General features: G+C 41.0%; 1 protein-coding gene and 2 pseudogenes across 3 annotated transcripts in view; 1 reads left to right on the forward strand and 2 right to left on the reverse strand.

The window, feature by feature from the left end:
• The window catches only part of GRM5 (glutamate metabotropic receptor 5), a 583,635-nt gene extending 578,452 nt beyond the window's left edge, over nt 1-5,183 (reverse strand). For 2 of the 3 annotated variants that reach the window (XM_055123882.1, XM_055123880.1), the window contains exons 1-2: nt 5,066-5,183; nt 3,029-3,221 (exon numbers count right to left, since the gene is read on the reverse strand). The gene's annotated coding sequence lies outside the window, so the exon portion shown is untranslated. The remainder of the gene's footprint in view (nt 1-3,028; nt 3,222-5,065) is intronic. The other variant, XM_055123881.1, reaches the window with a different exon arrangement.
• Nucleotides 5,184-19,417: 14,234 nt separating this feature from the next.
• LOC129402019 (elongation factor 1-alpha 1-like) lies at nt 19,418-20,332 on the reverse strand (annotated as a pseudogene).
• A 56-nt stretch (nt 20,333-20,388) lies between these two features.
• On the forward strand, nt 20,389-22,862 carry LOC129402020 (translation machinery-associated protein 7-like; annotated as a pseudogene).
• Nucleotides 22,863-23,624: the final 762 nt, after the last annotated feature.

The raw sequence follows: 23,624 nt of genomic DNA on the forward strand, positions 1-23,624 counted from the left end.
ATGTGCAGCCACAACTAGAGCAAATTGCCTAACATAATGAAAATAGATAAAATTTTTGCTCACTTTCCATTCTAAAGAAAGATTCATATAAACTAAAAAAGATTAGCTCATAAAAAATGTAGTGTTTCCTCCTCTCCATAAATAAAAGAAAGCAACCCTGTGACATGTTTTCATGTCATCTTGTTGCTCATCAATTTGCTTGAGCAGGCACCAGTAACGTCTCCATTTTGAGACTTGTTGTTACACCTTATGATATAATGATTTTATAAATTAATTTTAATTAATAATAAAAAAGAGTTGGGATTAGTCTCATTTACGAGTGTCTGAAATTTTAAATCCAAAATTTTATCTCCTAGGTTATAAAATTATTTAACCAAACTTCATTTCTTTTGATATTCCTAATTTATTTTTCTGAATTCCATTTCCTAAAATAACTAAATGATGATTCACAACTAAGATTATCTTTCTCTAGGTATTAAAAATAACATATTACCAAATTATAGAATATACTTGCTATATAATGATAAACCTTTATCTCATCGAAACTCTAAATAAACTTGTATATCACCATCAGTCAAAAGTACTGCTAATGGGGCTGGACTGATAGCATAGTGGGTAGGGTGTTTGCCTTGCACTCGGCCAACCCGGGTTCAAATCCCAGCATCCTATATGGTCCCCTGAGCACCGCCAGGAGTAATTCCTGAGTGCAGAGCCAGGAGTAACCCCTGTGCATTGCTGGGTGTGACCCAAAAAGCAAAAAAAAAACGTACTGTTAACAATTTTGCAATGTTATTTTATACTCTATGTAAATGTTTAGTAAAAGAACCCAACAAAAAGTCTATGGAAGAATGTTTGGATGTTATCTTTCTCCAGATAATTAGGGGAAAATTTTTTGAAGAACTTCAGATACAGTATTTTCATGAATAACTGTTTGCTATTTTCTACCTACAGTCTCACATACCTTTTAATGTATTTAATTTAGAGAGATCTACATAAAATACTCTCATAAATCCTTAAAAAACTATAATAGGACTCCTATACAAGTTTTGAATTTTTAACATCCTGGAAATCTAAAGGAAATTAAGAAAATTAGAATTACTAAAATTATTTAGTCAGAAAAGAAAACCTTTTTAAAGTGAATAAAAGTGTCTTAATAAATATATTGACATAAAAATAAACATTGAAAATTATACCTATTTGTTCATATTTTCCATAATCTTGTGTAATATATGCTTCCTGGAAATGGAACCTATGAGTGAATGTTTCCATCTTCCACCTTGGTTTTTGTCTTCAAGACCATAAAGTGTGCTATGAAGGGATGAGAGGAGCCAATGAAAATAAAGTGAAGAATTGTGGAAGTATTTCAATAACTCAAACTCCATATTCCCCCCAAATAACATCTAAAAGTATATAGCTTTGTTTTCCCTTTGAACACAACCCACAGACAAAAAATTGCCATTTGGTATCACAGAGATTTAGGGGTGCTCTAAAAATACCGAAACAATTCATTTTGCAAGAAGAATGTCAAACACTAGAAAACGCTTTATATTAAAATAAGGAATCATATAAATAATTTTATCCACATTATTCTAAGAGGAAGCAAGAAAAATAAAACAGCAAGACAAAAAAAAAAAAACCTAAAAAACAAAGCAAAACAAAACAAAAAAAGCCCTTGGAGGATCTGTCCGGAGTGCTGAAAAGGTTTACAGAAAGGCTGGATCCTTGAAAGGTGCATGAGCCAGAGATCAAGAAGTCGTATCTTTGTATGCCAACCATGATTCAAAACAGAAACCGAACACACGGAAGATAGAAATAGTTGCAACTGATTCATATGTCTGTAAATATATGAAGATAACTGGTAAATTAGCAGAGAAAATTTTCTGGGCTCCACAAGTAACATAAAGCATGCCTAACAAGATGTAGCATATCTAAGCACCCCAAACTCTCAAACAAATACCTATAAGGTTGTGTAACCATGAGAATATGCAGGAAAAAACTTGACTCATATCCCATTGAGGAAAGAGGCACATACAATAACAAGCAATGCCTCCTTGTCTGCCTCACGTGGCCAGCAGTCAGCAATAAGAACGCAGATTAGCTCAATCTCAAGGAAATCAGAACAGCAGAACACCATAGAATATGGGAAAGGCTGAAAGCGGTAGCTGTTTGCAGTACCACACTGAACATATCTTTCTGACCATTCAAGCTTATACTTCTGAGGAGGCAGCACCAAGATTATGCCTAAAAAGGTACAACTGGCTGACAAGCTCTCCTGAATTTGCCTCCCCCAGCAGCTTCTCCAGGGAGATACGGGGACACTGACCATTCCCCCCGCAGTTCAAAGAGCACTTCCTTCAGATTCCTCACTTCTCACAGCTAAGTTCTAAGTCCAGGTCAGACTGTGAGCACTGCCTAGTTCACAGCCTATTCAGCTTTCATACCCAAGCTGCTGACACACTGGATCCCCCTGGCATGTGGTCCAAACTCTCACTAGGAGATAGCTAACAGGCTTTTCATAAAAAGCAAAATGTGCTTCCAGAGCATTGGGGAGTCTCTGACCAGGATTCAGTGACTCTCTACCCCTGGTGAAAAAGCTGTGCTTTCTGAATCACCCACCATGCCCACCCCCCTTTCCTGCAGCAGGCATCAAGGTAGATCCCAGCAAAGAATCAATCTACTGTGAGGTGCTTGCCTTCTTTCAATCTCGACCACGCTTCTCTCAGTTTGGGGCTCCCAGGTGGTTTGGGGAAGAGGAGTCTGAATTTCCAGTCCTCCACACCTGGATTTGGAAGCATGAACTCAGATGTGGAAGCACACAACCTTTCTTTCTAAACCGTGGCCACCAGCCCCTCCATTACCCCATTTCTTTCTCCCTTTCTTTCAGGCTTAACGGTGACTGTTTACAAGGTTCTGGCCACCCCAGATCCACCTTTGTCACCACGCAGAACCTAAACTAGAAGCAAGCTAATAACCCCACATCTTCCCAGTCCTGGGGACATTTGGATACACAGACACTTAGCCAGCTTACCCCCTGTTGGCCACGCAGCAGGAAAAGAGACGGTCTAATCAAGCCCCCATCACGGTGGCCCCGGGGGATCAGCAGGGCAGTGTTGCTCTCTCCAGTCCTGAGCTTGCCTCCCAGGACGATCTTAAGCTCATCTCCAGTGCTCAGGGTGTGCAGAACAGCAGAGCTGAGGGCGGCTCGTGCAGCAATCTCCTTGCTACAGAGAAAGGGGGAAGGGGAGGGAGTGGAGGAGGGAGGGGTGGTAGTTTGTATTTATAGAGAACAGAGTTCTCAGAGCAACTTTTTGGTGCCACCAAGTGGCACAGCGAGTTCCTTTAGGAACACAGACTCTTGGTTGAATTTGCATGGATAGATCAACTCCTCCTCAGGCAGCCAGATGCTCCTATGGTAGAGGGACTGAGAATGCAGTGAGGGGGGAACCCTAGGATATGAGTTCTCCCATGTGTGCCTCTCTATCACAGCTCCTGGGGGTGGACATCCATAAATCCAAAGAACACGGTGGAGCTGGCAGGAAAAGGGGTATGCACCTGTGCCCTCTTCAGACCAGTGGCAGAGGTGTCAAGGGCATGGGGAAAATGCCAGCTGCCTACAAAAGGTGGGTCTGGGAAATAGCTTGTGGAAAAATATGCTCATTTCTCATTTCTCCACTCACATTATAATATTCCCAGACTTCATTCTTAAAACCTCCTTTCTACCAGACAGAACGCTCAACCTATAACATGAGATGTCATTTATTGTTTGCATGTCAACTCCAGATTATTTCTCTGGCTCTCTAAATTACAAACAAAAAAACTTCACGGTTTGTCACAGGCATCCTTCTTTAATTCTCTTTTAAAATAGCATGTGGCTATAGGTTCTGTGTATCCAAACCTACCTAGACAAACTCCAGATTTCCTTATCTCTCATCTGAATGAGATTCTGCTCACCCCTTTTTAAGTCCTCTGTGCATTCATTACTCCGATAGCACCCTCAAGGGCTTGCAGATACCTTTAGCACATCCACAGAGACCACAGAGAATGTCCTGATGCTTCCTTTTCTGAGACCTTCTCCCTTGTATACCAATGCTCAAAACAGTACAAGCACAGAATCCTGTGTTCCCAAGTACAGAACCTTTTCATTTTGCAGATAGAAGACTTGAATACCCAAGGGTTAAGGGACTTACTCAAGGTCATATTTTCCCCCAGAGACCCGCACAGGTTCTCCTCAGAGTGGGAATGGATGGCTTCCGGGCAGCTTCTCCTACCACCATACAACCCCCTCAGTCACAGCAGCTCAGCCTTGCTTCCCTCTCCCCACATTTGGCTAAAGTTTCCTAAATGAATCTAGATTAAGAATATCTTCTAGCCCATGGGGGGGTCGCATGAAGTTGAGCTTATTGATCATTAGTTTCATATGCACCCCCATAGAAATTCCCTTGTTTTTAAAAACCTCTTTCTTCCGGCAGTGTAGTCATGAAGTGCTATTTTAAAAATGGAATGCTGGCATTCACACCAACCTAGTCCCTCTTTTGCTATCTCTTTTCAGGATGAAATGCTGGTTTTCAGTTCCCTAAAAATATAGTAGCAGCCCATGGCCTTAAAGATAAAGAAGCCCCCTCCATCGCGAAATGCACCATTCTGAGCCTGCATGTATAGGTATGCAAGAAGAAGGAGGGGAGGGAGGGTGGCAAGGGAAGGAGGAGGGTGAGAGAGAGGGAGCTGCAAGAAGAGAGGGAGGGAGGGGAGGGGAGAGGGAGGAGGGAGAGAGGGAGGGGGACAGAGAGAAGGAAAAAGAGAGAGGGAGAGAGCGAGAGGGAAAGCGGGAGGGAGACCCAAACCCCTCCCTTGGCTCTGACCGCGATTCGGGCTGATTTTTTTTAGTTCCTTTTCTATGGAAACGAGCCCACTTACACCCCCCAATCCTGCAAATAAAAGCCCGGCGCTCCCGCTGGGTCTCCCGGCCCACACGCGTCCTTGCGGGTGACTTCCCGCAACTTGCGAGACCCCGCGGGGTGGCCGCCCTGCCCGCCCCCGCCCCGCTGCCCGCCCGGACGGCGCTCACCGGCTCCTGCTTGGCTCCCGCTCCCGCCGCTGCGCCCGCGCGCCCGGGGATGGGGCGGGGGCGTGGGGCGCGCACGGGCACGGGCCGCGCTCCCGAGCCGCAGCACCGCGGGCCCCGCCGGGCACCGCTGGGCAGCTGATAGGGCACCGGCGGGCACGGGCTGGGCAGAGGGCAGGGCAGCAGGAAGGGCAGCGGGCACGGGCTGGGCAGCCGATAGGCACCGGGCGGGCACGGGCTGGGCAGTGGGCAGGGCAGCGGGCAGGGCGGCGGGCAGCGAACACAGATTGGGCAGTGGGCAGCTTGCACGGCCTGAGCACCGGACAGGGCAGCGGGCAGGGCGGCGGGCTGGGCATTGGCCGGGCACCGGGCAGGGCAGCGGACAGCGGGCACAGGGCCGGCCCCGCGCTGTGTGCCAGGAGAGGCTGGCCAGGTAGACTGTCAGCGGCGTTCACACCCTGCACGGAGAGGAGGAGGTGTCCCTGCTGGAGGATGGGGGGGACCAGGGCACCCCAAAGGGCCCAGGGCAAGGGTTGGAAGGATAGCTTCCTGATGCCATGGTCTGTCTGCGAACAGGTCCTGCCCCATCCACTGACAGCCCCCCCTCTTAAAGCCATTAGGTACCTTTGACTTCCTGGAGTGGCTCTGTTCCTTCCCTGGCACCCGCACAGCTGACCAAGATGTAAGAACTGCTGAGGTTATCTCTGAGCTCCAGAACAGAAATTTCTGTCGCTGAAAGATATTGATATGAACTATGTGCATGGATTCATTTAAAGAAAAGACAGACTTGACAAAAATGTGCTTATTGCTACGCCCACTTTATTTCCCCAGCTGAATATTGGAATCCAGGTGGCTTGAGGTCTGGGATGAAAGATGAAGACACTAAATAACATGCATTGCTAATCTCTGTTATTAGATTTCCCACCAGATCAGGCAAATCTTTCTTTGATAGCTTCCAGAATCAACCCGAGGAAAAATTAAAATGACATTTACCTATGACACCGTAGTGACTTTACAACAATATCTTTTTCTTCTGTTTTTTTTAACTATTCTGTTGATATTGTTGTTTTTGAAATTCTCTTACTGCAATCCACAAAGAAAGTTTCTAGCACTTTGCAGAGGCCAAAAAAAAAGAAGTGTTCATATAATTGAATAAGAAATAAGAAATATGGTTAGAGATAAGGGGGGACACAGTTTGAGGGAAATGAAGGGAACCAACCATTATTAGATGATTCTGGTGATGTGTGATGTATAAATGGCTTGCCATTCCTATTAATAATGGCACTGTGGCAAAGAGGACAAGTCACAGATCTGATCCTGCACAGAACAGTTAGCTCTGAGTGAGCACAGGGCACACCTGTCTTCCTGCTCAAGGAGGATCTGCTAAAAAGAAACCTATAAATGGCTTGGCTTGAGTGAGGCAAAGGGGTTGTCAGTACTTAAACTCTTCAATTTCCTACATAGATCACCTATTCTGCTCTTTCTCGGGCTTGAGACAAAAAGATAATTAAAAATATATGTAAAATTATATCAGAGATGATAAAACATTTAACAAATGTAAAATATAGTATATCTGGTTATGTCCTACACCCTAAAAATCCAAAATACAAAATATCTCTCCTGTTGAACAATAGATATTTTTCAGAGAGAATGAAAACATAATGATACAGAATTGAATTGCTCAGTGAGATTTCGCAATGCAATCTTACTTCATATTTTGTAAAATAAAGTCTGGTAAAACCAATATTTATAAACAATGTTTGTTTGAAGTTCTCAAAATAAGTTCTGGTAATTGTTCAAAGGCATAGTTTTGGTATTAATTATCCTTGATTGCACTATCACAACACTGCATTTCCTGTATAGAAAGTAAAAAATGATTGAAAAATTTGTTTCCACAATTGATTTTAAGACAGAAGAAACTTTATTGATTCTTTCCTCCTGCATGACATCAGGAACTTAAAAATTTCATCTTAAAAATACATCAAGAGCCCTACTACTTATAATTGCCTCGCAAATACCACATTGAATGAAGCCATCATTATTTTTCTACCTCGCTCATAGCAATAGCTTCCAAATGAATCTGTCATCTTGCATCTTACTTTTCTCTGAGTAGTTTATTAAACACAGCTGAATTTTTTTTATGAAGTTGACTTTTATAAAGTTGACTGTCTAGTGGATTTTCATTTTGATTTAAGAATCTATGTGCAGCCCAGGAGTAAAATGCAGGCCTATATGCATGAGACCAGGTATTGTATATATGTATATGCATATGTATGTATATCTGTCATTGCTAAAATATGCTGATTGCCTTGGCCTTGACAGTGCTCTTTAATTTTCCCTTAGGTCTTGCCTTGCTGTTTATAGATGCCACTTTGGGTGTCATTGCTGAAGTTATGTCAATTTCTTAAAATACAAAAACAATGAAAATTTCTTTCATGAAATGATACATATAATGCTACTTTTCTACAACAGAACTTTATTCCAACTTGAATTTAATCCTCTCAAAACCAGCCACAGCTTTTTCAAATAAGTTGATATAATATTCTAAGTTCTTTGTTGCCATTTCAAGTATATTTACAGTCATATTGAGATTGTAATATCTCAAGAAATCACTTTCTTCAGAATAAGGAGCAATTCCTCATCTGATAAAATTTTATCTTAATGCAATTATTTAGTCACCTCTTCCTGTTGTGATTCTAATTATGTTTTTCTTTCTTTAAAGTAACATTAGTTTAACTCCAGTGGAGTTACTTCCTTCACTGAAGTCTGAAATGTCTAAAAGTCATCTATGAGGGCCAAAATAAACTTTTCAAATTCTTTTTCTTTTCTTTTGTTTTGGGGTCACACCCGGTGATCCTCAGGGTTTACTCCTGGCTCTGCACTCAGGAATTACTTCTGGCGGTGCTCAGGGGACCATATAGGATGCTGGGAATTGAACCGGGTTGGCCACATGCAAGACAAATGCCCTACCCGCTGTGCTATCACTCCAGCCCCTCAAATTCTTGTTAACCTTCTTTTTTTTGCTTCTTGGATCACAACTGGTGATGCTCAGGATTTATTCCTGGGCTGCACTCAGGAATTAGTCCTGGTGGTGCTCAGGAGATTATATGGGATGCTGGGGATTGAACACAGATCAGCTGCATGCTAGGCAAATGCCCTACCTGCATACTATCACTCTGGCTCCACTCTCATTAACATATATATTTTTTAATGTAGGATTTGCACGGCAGAGCCTGGCAAGCTACCTGTGGCATACTCAATATGCCAAAAACAGTAACAACGACAGTCCTCATTCCCCTGATCCTGAAAGAGCCCCCAGTATACCATAGGTCTACACTAGCACGTGACAGGGATCAATGGAGACGTTACTGGGGCCTGCTTGAGCAAATCGATGAACAAGGGAATGACAGTGATACAGTGACACATGAATGTGTCACTGCTATTTATTCAGCCATTGATTAAAATTGAATTGGGCATAAATTCCACATTACTTTTTAAATTCATTATGTTAATTTTATTTTATTATATTATTATTTTTAATCACTGTGAGATACAGTTACAAAGCTTTCCTGTTTGAGTTTGTCATACAATGATTGATCACCCAACACTCCACCAATTCACATCTTCCACCATCAAGATCCTCAGTACCCCCACCCCATTCCATCCCTTCCCTGCCTCTATGGCAGACAATCTCCCCCATACTCTCTTTTGTATTGCTTGTTATGAATAGCATAAAATGTCATGCTGCCGCAAGAGCCCATGTGCTCCTGGAATTCTAAAATTTTAGATAATTAGGGTCTGGAGAAATCTCTGCAGTAAGCTGTTTGATTAGGAGATTCTTTTGTGTGTCTCTGGATCGTGGCTGTTAAGGAGCTTAAGTAGTAGCCGGGAAAAAATTGTGGGTGTGGCCTCCAGGGTCCCATGGTGATGGGGTAGGGGGGATGAGAAGGACTGGCCCATTCCCTATCCCTTGAGGCCAGGAGTTTGCTGTCATTGAACCTGAGTACATGCACTTTTCATTGAGCTATGGAAGTTAGCAGCCGCCAAGATTTTTTAGGGGACAAGTGGAGGGACGATGCCTATCCCTGTCTGAGGCACTCCAGTGAAGTCGGCCTGCCTTGAAGTCCAGAGGCATCTCTGAAGCGAGCTGCTTGGTTCTGAGATTCCTTTGTGTGTCTCTGGATCATGGCCTTTGTTTCCATATTTTTAAGAGAAATAAACTATTGGCATCTGCTTTTCAGGGCTTACCCGCTTGCCTGCAGTGTGCTGTGTTGTTAGCTCTAACAGCAACTTTTGATCTCTTTCGAGATTTATGGGTATCTGAAACAAGGCCAGTAAATGAGCTTGTATAGCTGAGCCAGAGGTGGTTTGTGGTTTTGGCTCCCACATACCTAAGTTTGGGCAGTTTAATTTCTTGGTAAACTCAGCCCCAAGTTGTTGGGGTCCAGCCAAAGGCATGACAGCAATTTTGGGGTATCAGAAAGCCTGAAGGCACCATCAGGCTGCTGATGCACTCACCCTGCAGGTACAGGTTAGCCTGGTGGCAGCACCATACTCCCTTTTGTTAATCTTGATATCCTTACCTTCTTCCATGTCATATATGTTATTAATGGCATCTAGAATAATAAATCATTTTCAGAAGTCCAGTTCCATCAGAGAAATTACTATCTATAGCTACCATAGCCTTTTCAAATAGGTATTTTAACAAACAGTTCGAAATAGCATTGTGAGCTGTAAGTCGAGTAATGGATGTTGTTTTAACAGACTTGGAAGCAACATCTATTTTCCTACATCAGCATCAATACTATTGGGTTACTGGGTGCATTGCCAATTAGCAGTAATATTTTGAAAGAAAACTTTTTTATTTTTCAGGGTAGCAGATCCCAAAAGTGGACTAAAAATATCCAGTAAAACATGCTGTAAACAAAGATGCTTCATATAGATTTGATATCCACTTATAGAACACATATAGCAATAAGTCATGAAAATAGCCAGGAGTGGCCCCAAAACAAAATTTAAAGGAGAAAAAAATACAAGTAGAATATCTTTATTATATTAGGGTAAATTATTATGATAAATTGATTTAAGGTATGTCACATGGTAAATATTGGCTTTCATTTAAATTGACCAATGAACTGTAGCACTATAGCACTGTAGTCCCATTGTTCATTGATTTTCTCGAGTGGACATCAGTAACATCTTCATTGTGAGACTTGTTGTTACATAGTGTATTGAATACACCATGGCTAGCTTGCCAGGCTCTGCTGTGGGGGTGGGATACTCTCAGTAGCTTGCCGGGCTCTCTGAGAGGGATGGAGGAATTGAACCTGGGTCGGCCACATGCAAGGTGAAATCCTTACCCGCTGTGCTATTGCTCCAGTTCACCAATCAACTTTAGCCACTAGTAAGAGCATCATTTTGTTCTTTCCTCTCTGGTTCTGATGTCATAGATGGCACCTGATTCTAATAGAAGGTTGTGTCGTTTCCTTTGAAATAGCTGTTAATCAGTGTAGCTACTTCAATAATGCTTTATATTTTCTCTATTACTTGGTGTCACTTCTCCATCTGTTCTTAATGCTTTAATAAGCTTTATTATGTTGTGAAAATGATGCTTTCACTTAAATTTCTTGACTTATGCTAGCTTAAAATTTCTCTTCTGCTAGCTTTTAAATTTCTTTTCTACAACTCTGTCAATTTTCATAGAAGTGAGATCAGTTAGGCTCTATGTTTTATTAGACTTTAGACTAAAGTAATGTATTTTTCTATATAGGCCATGAAAACATTCTTAATATTAAAAATATTAAATGAAGTAGTGCTTTCAATTTCCTTCTCTAATGTTTTCTTTGCATTTATATCTCAGTACGAGATTTCTAGTTTTCAGGCCCTTGAGGTGGATGCCAAGAAATGAGATTGGGTCATTTGGTAACTCAATTTCTAACCTTTTTGAGAAGTGTCCATGTTGTTCTCCCAGATGATGAACCAGCCAGTATTCCTAGCAACAGTGAATGAGGGTCTCCGTTTTTTCTATACCCAAGTCAACTCTGTTTGTTTCTGTTTTTCATAGTGTGTGACAGTCTCACTGGTTTGAGATGATATCTCATTGTTGCTTAGATTTTCATTTCTTTGATTATTAGTGTTTGAGAACATTTTTTCATTCACATTTTAGCCACCTATATGTCTTCTTTGAAAATGTTTCTCTTCATTTCTCCTTGCCATGCACCCACTCCCCACATTTTTGAATGTTCTTGGCTGTTGGTTTTTTTTCTCCTGTAAAATTGCTTCAGTGCTTTATATATCTTGGACATTAACATGTTATGGAAAAAGTGATGGGAAAATATCCTCCCCCAGGCTATTGGGTTGTTTTTTCATTCTGTGCATTGTTTCCTTGGCAGTGCAGAAATTCTTAGTTTGATATAGTCTATTAGTTTATGTTTACTTTAATTTGTTTGCCAATCATAGAAGACACTTCTGGATTCAATATTACATAGTATTCTACAAATCATTTCCTCAATATAACTTATAGCTTTAGGTCTTTTATCAAGGTCCTTAATCTATTTTTATTTGATACTTTTGCATATTATTTGAAAAGCTCTGGGTTTTTTTTTTGTTGTTTGCATATGAGTGACCAGCTTTCCCAGCACTATTTGTTAAAGAGGCTTTGTTTTTGCTGCACTTCATATTTTTCCCTTATTTGTTGAATATTAACTTGTCATGTATCTGAGAATATGTCTCTGGACTATATTCTATTATAGAGTTAATCTGTCCTAATTCCATTACCATACTGTTCAATTACTATAGCTTTATAGTATAGTTTGAAATTTTATCTCTAATCTTCTTTTTTCCTAGAATTGCTTTGGCTGCTGTTTGGGGATATGGTTACATATAAATTTCAACACTTTTTAATCTGTAATGCAATGGGTATTTTATATAGAGACTGCATTGAACTTCCATTTTGCTTTGGGCTAGATTGCTGTTTTGACAATATTGATACTTCCAATCCATGAACAGGGGATGAGTTTCCATTTTCTTGTTCTCTCATTATTTATTTTAGAAGTGTTTTATTTTCTTTGTATCCGTTTTACAACTCTTCTGTTAAAATTACTCTGAGGAACTTGATATTCTGAGCAACAACTGTAAATGGATTTATTTCTAACTGCCCTGTTTTTTGTTCACTATTTGCGTACAGAAAAAAATGGGTTATGTGCATTGATTTGGTATCCTGACACTTTATAGTAAAAGTCTATTGTTTCTAGAAGCCTTTTGCTTGAGTCTTTAGGGTTTTCTAGATAGTATCATGGCATCTGTGAATAATGAGAATTTGACTTCTTGTATAAGCTGTAGTTCATCTGAGTTCATCATGTCGACCAAGACCATCCATGATATCTCACAGTTCCAGAAAGCCGAATCTAAACGCTGGACATGGGAGTCTCCCAGTGGACAGTTCCACAATGAAATTGATCACATCATATTCAATCGAAGGTTTTGCCTGGCTAATGTCACTGTTGTCCCAAAATTCCAAACGGGATCGGACCACCGTCTCCTTTGTGCAAAATTCTACTTCACAGAGCAGGGAGAAAGGTCTGCAAAGATTAAGTTTAAGAAAAGAACTCCCAGAATGATCACCAACTGGGAGCTCTTTGGCACTATTGTGGCAATGTGGAAAGATGCCATCCCTGACAACATTGACAAGGAATATGATCAACCGGTTCAGCACCTCCATGACTGCAAGAAGAATGGCGAGAGTGAGAAAACCACAGACGCCTGTCTTTGGAAACTCTCAAGCTCGTTCGTCAATGTGGTTTAGCGTGAGCCTCAGGCAACCACAAGCTAAAGTCCAAGGTGGCAAAGCTATGCAGAGAAGTGATAAAGGAAGACCTCAAAGAGAAAGCAGCATTGGCCGATGCGGCAGAAGTTGGGAAAAGTATTCGCAATGCTTGCCTGTCCTTTGCCAACTACAAGACCAAGATGACTGCCTTTTGACGTCCTGATGGATCTATTACATCCTTCAGAAATGCAATGGATTATTCACGACTTCTACTCGGATCTCTTTGACAGCCAAGTCCACCTGCCCACATACCAAATTCTGCAAGATGGATATGTCGTTCCCAATGTCCTCCCTTCTGAAATCCTATATGTCATTTCGTCGGTAAAGACTCATACAACACTGGGTCCAGACAAGGTCAGACCTGAACACCTGAAGAAACTGCCACCAATACTCATCAATACATTGGCTCGGCTCTTCACACACTACCTGTGTGAATGCAAGGTTCCATCCCAGTGGAAAATCAGCAGGATCATTCTGTTGTACAAGAAGGGAGACCATCCATGACATCAGCAACTATCGCCCAATCTGCCTGCTGTCTGTCATCTTATGTCATTCTGATAGAATAGGCAAAACACTAGATGAAGGAAAACCATGCGAGCAATCTGGGTTCCGAAAAGGAAACAGCACGATTGACCATAACCACACAGTGAGCAAACTCATTGAAGTCTCGCAAGAGTTCAAGATGCTGCTCTGTCTAACATTCATTGACTTAAAGAAGGACTTCGATTATGTTGAGAGTGAAGCGGTTATCGAAGCCCTAACCAAACAGGATGTTCAAGCTCAGTACATCAGGATCCTCCTCAAGCTGTATTACGGATTCACCACCAGGATCTCACTATTCTACAAGGAAGTGATCATTGACGTAAAGAGAGGGGTTCGGCAGGGTGATACCATTTCACTGAAACTCTTCAGTGCCACTCTCGAGAATGTCATGCGACTACTGGAATGGGAAGGAATAGGAGTGAAGATAGACGGTTTGGCAACTACACCACCTCCACTTCTCTGATGACATCGTTCTCATAACACCAAAAATTAGCCAAGAGACACAAATGCTGGTCGACTTCGACCATGAGTGTGGAAAGGTCAGGCTGCAGCTGAACCTCAACAAGACAATGCTCATGAAAAACGTCCCTGATGTTCCATTTGCTCTCAATGGAATGAACATCTCCAAATGCAGCAGCTATGTGTACTTGGGTTGAGAACTCAACATGAGGAACGACTTGGCACCAGAACTGCACAGGAGGAAGAGAGAAGCATGGAACGCCTTCAAGAGCATCGAAGAAGTGGTTAAGAGCATGAAGGACCTCCGACTCCAGGCACATCTTTTCAATTTCACTGTTCTTCCTGCACTAACGTATGCCTCAGAGACCTGGGCCCTATGCAAACAGGATGAGAACGCTATTCGGGTATCCAAAAGAGGAATCAAAAGAGCTAAGCTAGGAGTATTACATCTCATTTATGTGAGAGAAGGAATCCGGAGTTCTGACCTCTGTCAATGATCAAGAATCAGAGACACTGTCTCGTTTGCCAAGACATCAAAAATCAGATTGCCAGATATGTAATGCGATTCATAGACGACTGCTGGACTAGAGCTGTTACCGACTGGATTCCAGGGGAGGTCAAAAGACTGCGTGGCTGCCCACCAACGAGATGGTCAGACTTCTTTGTTACAACCCTGAATGAATGGTTTGTGGCTCTTCCTGTTCCTGGAGCAAGCAGATATACCTGGGCTACATTAGCACGTGACAGGGACAAATGGAGACATTACTGGTGCCCGCTCCAGCAAATCGAAGATCAATGGGAAGACAAGTGATACAAGTGATAACCTGTAGACATTGAAGATCTCTGTCTTACATGATTGCTAATGCAAGAATTTCCAATACTGAACAACTGTGAGTAGTAGTTGTGAGAATGGGCAACCTTGTCTTGTGCCTTCTATACAGGGAATACTTTCACTTTTTCATCATTGAGAAGATGCTTTCTATTTTTTCATGGCAAATGGCTTTATGTTGAGGAAAGTTCTTCAAACCCCATTTTATTGATAATTTTAAAAATCGTGAATAGATGTTGGATCTTGTCTAATGCTTTCTCTGCATCTATTCAGAAAAGACATTTGCAACCCTGTGTTAATTATAGCATTATTCGCAATAGCCAAAATCTGAAACAACCCAAATATCCACAAATAGATGACTATATATGTAAACTATAGTCCGTATAATGAAATACTACTCGGCTAAAAGAGAAAATGAAATCCTGCAATTTGTTACTACATGGATGAACCTGGGGAGTATAAATGAAGTCAGATAGAATAGGGGCACAGACTGGTTTCTCTCCTATGGATGACATAGAAAACATGGCAGGGGTATAAGAGATGCACAAAGGAAATAGAAATAGAACTGGTTTCCAGAATGAAATGTACAGCAGAAGAGAATAGGGGTGATGGGAGAGACAATGCATGGTGGTGGAAGGGACTGGTGCCAATAACCATTTTGTAAACCACAATGCTTAAAATAAAATGTAAATAAATTAGAAACTAAAGACCGCCGAGATGTGATCCCGGGGGCCGCACGCGTGTGCGGCCTCTCCGCAGCTGCACGAGCGTGAATCCAGACCCAGCTAAACCTCTTTTGGCATGGGCAACTCCTCGCAGAATGTCTCCAGCCTGAGAACTAAGCCTCGGCCCCGTGCCCGCCCGGGAGAGGAAACGTATTTCTCTCTCTCTCGCCTCTTTCTCTCCGGGGATGAAGGGCGCGGTGTCCGCCATATTATGATGACCACAGATGGGGTTTTCAAGCATGCAATGATGCAATATCTGGAAGAAATCTCCCTGGACTTAGTTGTTAAAGTACAGAAATTCAAAATGAGGTCGCGCAGCAGTAGCGGCTGCGCAACCTCATTTGTCTTCACAGTAAGTCTGAATCTAGTGGGGTACTCCTAACAATAGTGAGGTTTTTGTTGAAATATTGATTGTAACCAAAGTAAACAGAATGTAAAATGAAACTTATCAGTTACAAGGTAGGGGGTGGGGGCGTGGGATGGGAGGTGTACTGTGTTTTTTTTTTTTTGGGTGGTGGTATATGGGCACTGGTGAAGGGATGGTTGTTTCAGCATTGTATAACTGAGACCTAAGCCTGAAAGCATTGTAATCTTCCACACGGTGATTTAATAAAATAAAATTTTTATTTAAAACATAAATAAATAAATAAATAAATAAATTAGAAACTAAAAAATATATTGTGCAGAAACTTTGATCCCTTGAATAATTCCTTGTTAATATGTTCAATAAACATTTTACTTCTAAAAAAATCCCCAGTTAACAACTTATTCTGGCTTTTCCAATGCCTTAGTCATTGAGCTTAATCATCCTTAGCTCTTGATTTTAATCAAGCAGCTATTTCCCTTGAACAAGTCAATTCAAGTCAATATACAAAGCAGTATATATTTATTAGTTGACTTATATTATTGCATTCAGGGATTAGAGAAATTGAAGGAAATACAGAGAGATGGGGAATAACAAGTCATTATACTAGTGAAAAGACATATATTATTTTACTCACTAGTTTAATTACCCAGCTTACTTTGTCATTCCCACTACAACTGGGCTCCCGAGAAGGCCTCAGACCTGGGACTCTGAGGCTTTCTCCTTACCGACTTCAGCCCCCAGATCAGGGAATAACACCATCTGATATCAGCTCTAATTCTCAGAACCCAAAACTGCACAGATTTTTCAGATCACACTCTTCATATTGAAGCCAGTGGAGGCAATCTTCATAGCACAGGAAGAGAACCATACAGACAAACTTGAAGACAAAATACAAGTCAAAATGGAAGGAAACAGGGAAAAAAAGAGAAACACTAGAATAGAAGGGAATTAAAATACCTAATGGTACCCTTGGACAGTCTTAGAGCTCAGTCAACTGCTGTGTTCGACAGTGATAGAAGTCCAGGCAAATCCTCAATCCCTTCAAACTGTCCAGTCTGGACACAAAGACCTGAAATCAACACACTACAATGGAAATTAAAGCTAAGAAGGCACTGGCGAATGGAATTAAGGAATCACAGGATTAAAAATTTGACCAACTCAAAGAACTAACACAGGATGACAGATTTCACACAAAATGAACTAAAAGAACTAAAGAATACAATAGCAAGCCACAGCAGCAGTATAGGACAGGTAGAGAACAATGCAGAAAAACTTGAAGACAAAATACAAGTCAAAATTGATAGGAAACAGGAAAAAAGAGATAATAAGCACTAGAATAGAAGAGAATTAAGGTTTTTAATGGATTACAGCAAAAGGAACAATGTTTGAATTATAAGAATACCAGAAGGAAAGGAAAATGGGAAAATCATTTTACTTTTGGGCATTATGGTTTGCAATAGAAATACTGAAGGATTGTCAGGTTTATCCTTGCCATGGTGCTGTAGTAAGGGGGTTAAGGGTGGAAGGAAACTGGGACATTGGTTGTGGAAAATGTACACTGGTTAAGAGACATGTATTTGATCATTATTTGACTAAAACCCAATCATGAACAACTTAGTAACTGTGTTACTCACTGTAATTAAATTAAAAATTAATTTAAATAATATAATAAATTTGTACAGGAAAAATTAGTTACATTTCTTTATACAAATAATGAATCATAGGGGAAAGAGAAAGAAAGAATCTATTCCATTGAAAATAGTTTCCAAGAACATCAAGTACTTAGGAATCAACTTACCAGAAAAGGTGAAAGATTTATACCATAAAAACGTCAAAACAATTAAGAAATAAATAGAAGATGACCTTAGAAATTGTAAAACTATTCTATGCTCTTTGATTGGAAGAATAAATATTATCAAAATGATCATCTTAGATTCAATAAAATCCATATCTAATTTCAGACATAATTCTTCAAGGGTTTAGAAGAGTCCATAGTAAAGTTTGTATGAAGTTATAAAAGGCCACAAATAGCCAAAATCATACCAAAAAATAAGAAACAGGGTAGGGGGTATTTCGTTACCTAACTTGAAACTATACTATAAAGTCACAGTGATCAAAACAGCATGATGTTGCAATAACAAATTATTCAGAAATGAGTATCAAAGGACCAACCTCCACATATATGGTCAACTATCTTTTTTACACTGGTGCTGAGAGCATGAAATGAAGTAAAAACAACCTCTTCAACAAATGGTGCTGGAAAAACTGTATAACTCTAAAAAAATTTGAACCTATATCTCACACCTAACACAAAAGTCAACTCAAAGTGGACTAAATACCTTGAGTTCAGACCAGACTCTATAAAACACATAGAGGAAAATATAGGCAGACCTATCCAAGATATAAATTTTAAAGGTGTCTTCAGTGATGCAATATCACTGGCAAAGGTGATAGAATCAGAAATAAACAAATAGAATTATATCAAATTAAAGAGTTTCTCCTGACAAAAGAACCATGAGTGAAAAATAAAATATAACTGAATTGGAGAAAATATCAGGAACAGTGTTTATATTCAAGATATAAAAATACTCTCATATATTAATGACAAAAAATACAAAGCACCATCAAAAATTGGGAATAAGTAAAGAACAGGGACTTCTCTGAGGAAGACCAACAGATGTCCAACAGTCACATTAAAAAAATGCTCACCATTTTTATTATCACTTATTATTAGGGAAATCTAAATCAAGACAACGAGATTCCATGGTACACCAGTGAGAATATTACCTGTCAAAAATAATGGTAGAAGAAAAACACAAAAACGACTCTATTATATTTTTGTCAGCTCCAAATAAAAGTTGAACATTTAACTCAGATATGCTGTTACATATTAGTCTAACATCATTCATCTCTCTTCTCTAGGCAGGAAAGATTTAGAATACAGCCATGGAGATTTTTTTAATTTGCTGTCATATGTTTACCATGAATAAAAAATATTATTTTTCTCTCTATTCTTATGAAAATAACCAACTTGAGTTAGTTGGCTTCCTATCTTATTTTCCAGGATGAATTCTGGTTCATAAGTATTCTTGGATGCATATAGAGACACTTATCTCCTTTCTATGATGTTTGGTTATTCTTGACTCTGTCTTCATAATGAACAAAAAATATTGTTGATAGCTCAGATTGAATACTTTCATTCAATTCAATTTTAAGTCCTTCCCCCAAGGTATGTTTCCATAGTGTCTGTTGGATTTCAAGTACAACAAATTGACATTTAAGACCTATTCCTGGGTTTTGTAGACCTAGGATATTTGGTCAAGAAAATGAACCTTAAAACTTTACTTTTTAATCTGTAAATGGAGAAACACTAATGACATCTTATTTATTAAACAGTTTTAATGGGTCTCGAAACTCTGTGACAGTTTTTCAGTCATGTTGTTGCCATTAAAGTGTACTGATTTTTAATAACTATCCGCACACAGTCCACACATTATTTTTCCAATAAAGGCCTTATGATGCGTTTTTATCAGCAACAAGTTGTTTACTGTTAGACCTAAACGGACAATTGAGACAAATAGTTACGAGATTGTCCTTCCACCGCAGATTAAGACTGGAGCCTAGGCTGGCAGATACTGGGGTTCATATTCACTTGGCCTTCCAGAGCCTTCTGGGCAGACTTGATAACCTTGTCAGCAACCTCTGCCTTCCTGTTTCTGCTTTGCTGATCGCCAAGGCAAATGTCTGCCTCTCTCCAGCATCAGGATGAGCCAAGGGTGATTCAGAGAAGCGATCCACATGTGTGGGTTTGCCAGCACCATATCAAAGATGGCAATATCACCAGATTTCAAAAGTCTTACTCCATCTTCCAGCTTTTCCTTAGAAGAACAATCAATCTTTACCCTAGCCTCAGGAAACTTACAGGCAATGTGACAATCCAGGACTGGTGTATAACCAGCAATGATGAGCGTAATCATTGGAGATAATCCTCTAGCTGTGAAAGCAGCTGCTTCCACTAGAAGGTCATTTTTTGCAGTCACCAGCCACTCTGCCAAGATGAACATCTTTAACAGACACGTTCTTGACATTGAAGCCCACTTTATTTTTATTTTTACTGAATCACAATAAAAAAAAAGTGGGTGGCTCCACTACCCAGCCACTGCCACGCTCCAGGCCGCTTTCTGGACACTCGGACCAAATCTTACACATGAGTGAAGCCCCACAGAACCAGGTAAAGCAGAACTTTGTGGCCTTGGACTCCAGGCTCAACAACACCTGGAAAAAAGATCCTCTGTCTGCCTCCTCCAATCTCTGGCGCCCCAGGGATCAAACCCAGAAGCCCAACCCTACCGGTGTCAGACAAATACCTCACCAGCCGACCTCCACTACCTCCACTACCCAGTCACCACCACACTCCAGGCCACTTTCCAGACCATGTGGAAAGTGGGCACACAACATACCATAAGACACTTAATACCCAATTTCCATAATTTCCACAATGTATTTGATAGGCTTCATACATGGTGTGAACCATGGGAACACCTGTAAGGGTGATTGGAGGCTGCCCTAAAGACCACCATGGCTTTCGGAGAGCCCGGCAAGCTACTGAGAGTACCCTGCCCACAAGGCAGGCAGAGCCTGGTAAGGTACTTATGGCGTATTTGATATGCCAAAAACAGTAACAACACTGGGCCTCATTCGCCTGACACAGAAAGAGCCCTCAATACAACAGTGTTAAGAAGGATGAGGAAGGAGAGACTGATAAAATCTCAGGGACAAATTAGACTGCCAAAACAAAGAAAGATTAAAATGACTGTCTGTACACCATGCACAAAAGTCAGATCAAAATGGATTAAAGACCTCAACATTAGACCACAAACCATAAGGGACATTGAAGACAAGGTCGGCGAAACCCTCCACGATATTGAAGATAAAGGTATCTTCAAAGGTGACACGGAACTAAGCAATCTAGTAAAAACAGAGATCAACAAATGGGACTACATTAAACTAAAAAGCTTCTGCACCGCAAGAGATACAGTGACCAGAATACAAAGACTATCCACAGAATGGGAAAGGATATTTACACAATACCCATCAGATAAGGGGTTGATATCAATGGTATATAAAGCACTGGTTGAACTCTACAAGAAGAAAACATCCAACCCCATCAAAAAATGGGGCGAAGAAATGAACAGAAACTTTACCAAGGAAGAAATACGAATGGCCAAAAGGCACATGAAAAAGTGCTCTGCATCACTAATCATCAGAGAGTTGCAGATCAAAACAACTTTGAGATACCACCTCACACCACAGAGACTAGCACACATCCAAAAGAACAAAAGCAACCGCTGTTGGAGAGGATGTGGGGAGAAAGGGACCCTTCTTCACTGCTGGTGGGAATGCCGACTGGTCCAGCCCTTCTGGAAAACAATTTGGACGACTCTCAAAAAATTAGATATTGAATTCCCATTTGACCCAGCAATACCACTGCTGGGAATATATCCCAGAGAGGCAAAAAAGTACAATCGAAACAACATCTGCACATGTATGTTCATCGCAGCACTGTTTACAATAGCCAGAATCTGGAAAAAACCCGAATGCCCCAGAACGGATGACTGGTTGAGGAAACTTTGGTACATCTATACAATGGAATACTATGCAGCTGTTAGAAAAAAGGAGGTCAAGAATTTTGTAGTCAAGTGGATGGGCATGAAAAGTTTCATGCTGAGTGAAATGAGTCAGAAAGAGAGAGACAGACATAGAAAGATTGCACTCATCTATGGTATATAGAATAACAGAGTGGGAGACTAACACTCAAGAACTGTAGAAATAAGTACCAGGAGGTTGACTCCATGGCTTCGAGGCTGGCCTCACGTTCCGGGGAAAGGTCAACTCAGAGAAGCGATCACCAACTACATTGTAGTCGAAGGCCATGTGGGGGAAGGGAGTTGCGGGCTGAATGAGGGCTAGAGACTGAGCACAGCGGCCACTCAACACCTTTATTGCAAACCACAACAGCTAATTAGAGAGAGAAAACAGAAGGGAATGCCTTGCCACAGTGGCAGGGTGGGGTGGGGGGGAGATGGGATTGGGGAGGGTGGGAGGGACACTGGGTTTACGGGTGGTGGAGAATGGGCACTGGTGAAGGGATGGGTTCCAAACTTTGTATGAGGGAAGTATAAGCACAAAAGTGTATAAATCTGTAACTGTACCCTCACGGTGATTCTCTAATTAAAAATAAATAAATTTAAAAAAAAAATATTTATATTATAAATATATATATAAATATATATATATTTCCTTTATGATGAAAATGGCCACACAGTCCAGGAATATGTTCGCTCATGCGTGAGGCTCAGCCCGAGCATGTGGAAAGCGGCCTAGAGCGTGGCGGCAGTGGGGTAGTGGAGGTCAGCTGCCAAGGCTGGGTCCCTTGGAGTGGGAGGGCTCTTGCCCACCCCCCTCTGGGGCAACCCTGGTGTGGAGTCCAGTGGCATGGTTATGGGGACCTCATTTTATGCTCCCTTCCGGGAGAAGTAGCCGTGGGTTCTGGAGGGTGGCCGATTTTCCTTACTTGATTAAAATATTTTTTTGTAGGGATATATTACAGTTTGGGAATAGATGGTTTATTAATTTTTCTGAAACATTTTTGAGCTATTCTCAATTATCTTTTTCTCTATCCCTTCTTCTAATTTTCCCCTCTTCTTCCTTCCTCTGAGTGAAAATGTGTATGCAGATTAAATTGAGGGTTCCAGAATAAGTCTACATAGACAAATGAAAAAGAGAATATAACACCTTTAAAAGTACACCCTCGCTCCGCTTCCTGTGGCAGAGCCTGGGCGAGGGGCTGCAGGCACCGTGTCCGGCCGTGAAGGTGGCAAGAAGAAGCCCCTGAAACAGCCCAAGAAACAGGCCAAGGAAATGGACGAGGATGATAAGGCATTCAAGCAGAAACAGAAGGAGGAATAGAAGAAACTCAAGGAACTAAAAGCCAAGGCCACGGGGAAGGACCCCCTGCCACTAGTGGAATTAAGAAGTCTGGCAAAAAGTAAGCTGTTTCTTGTGCTGGAGATAATGGTGATCTTTAATTCTATTACTGGTTAAACACCTGGATTCCCTGTGTAACCTCGGTTGCCAGCAGTACCTAGAATGAAGTGTTTTGGAACCTGTTGTACCCTTAAGAATAAACTTCTGTAAAAAAAATTTTTTTAAAAGAAGAAAAAAAAAAATGACTGTCTGTACTTTCAATGTGCATACGCTGGCATCAGAAGCATCCATCAAGGACCTGATGGTGCAAACACAGAAGATCAAGCACGACATCATTGCTCTGACTGAAACGAGAAGGCATCAATCACATCACACCATTTTTGACACTGGAGAAGAACTGTTCCTCGGAACATGAGACAACAGAGGCTTCAGTGGCATTGGTGTCCTTGTCAACATGAACTTTTCCATGACCATTGATCCATTCAAATACCTGACAAACCGAATATTATGCTTGAATAGATGTGGCTCACTGCTGGCATTTCCTATCTTTGTCTTCTACACACCAACATCCAACTATGATGAAGAAGAAATTGAGAAGTTCTACATGGAGCTGGAGAAGTTGTATAAAGAAGATCACACCTTCTACAAGATCATTGTTGGTGATTTTAATGCCAAGATAGGACCAAGAAGGTCACCAGAAGAACTCCACATTGGGACACATGGCATAGAATGGAATGAACAGGGTGAGAGACTGAGTTTATCATGTCAACCAAGACCATCCATGGTAACTCACAGTTCCAGAAGGCTGAATCTAAATGTTGGACATG

Source organism: Sorex araneus, chromosome 1 (genome assembly GCF_027595985.1).
Source record: "Sorex araneus isolate mSorAra2 chromosome 1, mSorAra2.pri, whole genome shotgun sequence".
Classification (NCBI taxonomy): Eukaryota; Metazoa; Chordata; class Mammalia; order Eulipotyphla; family Soricidae; genus Sorex; species Sorex araneus.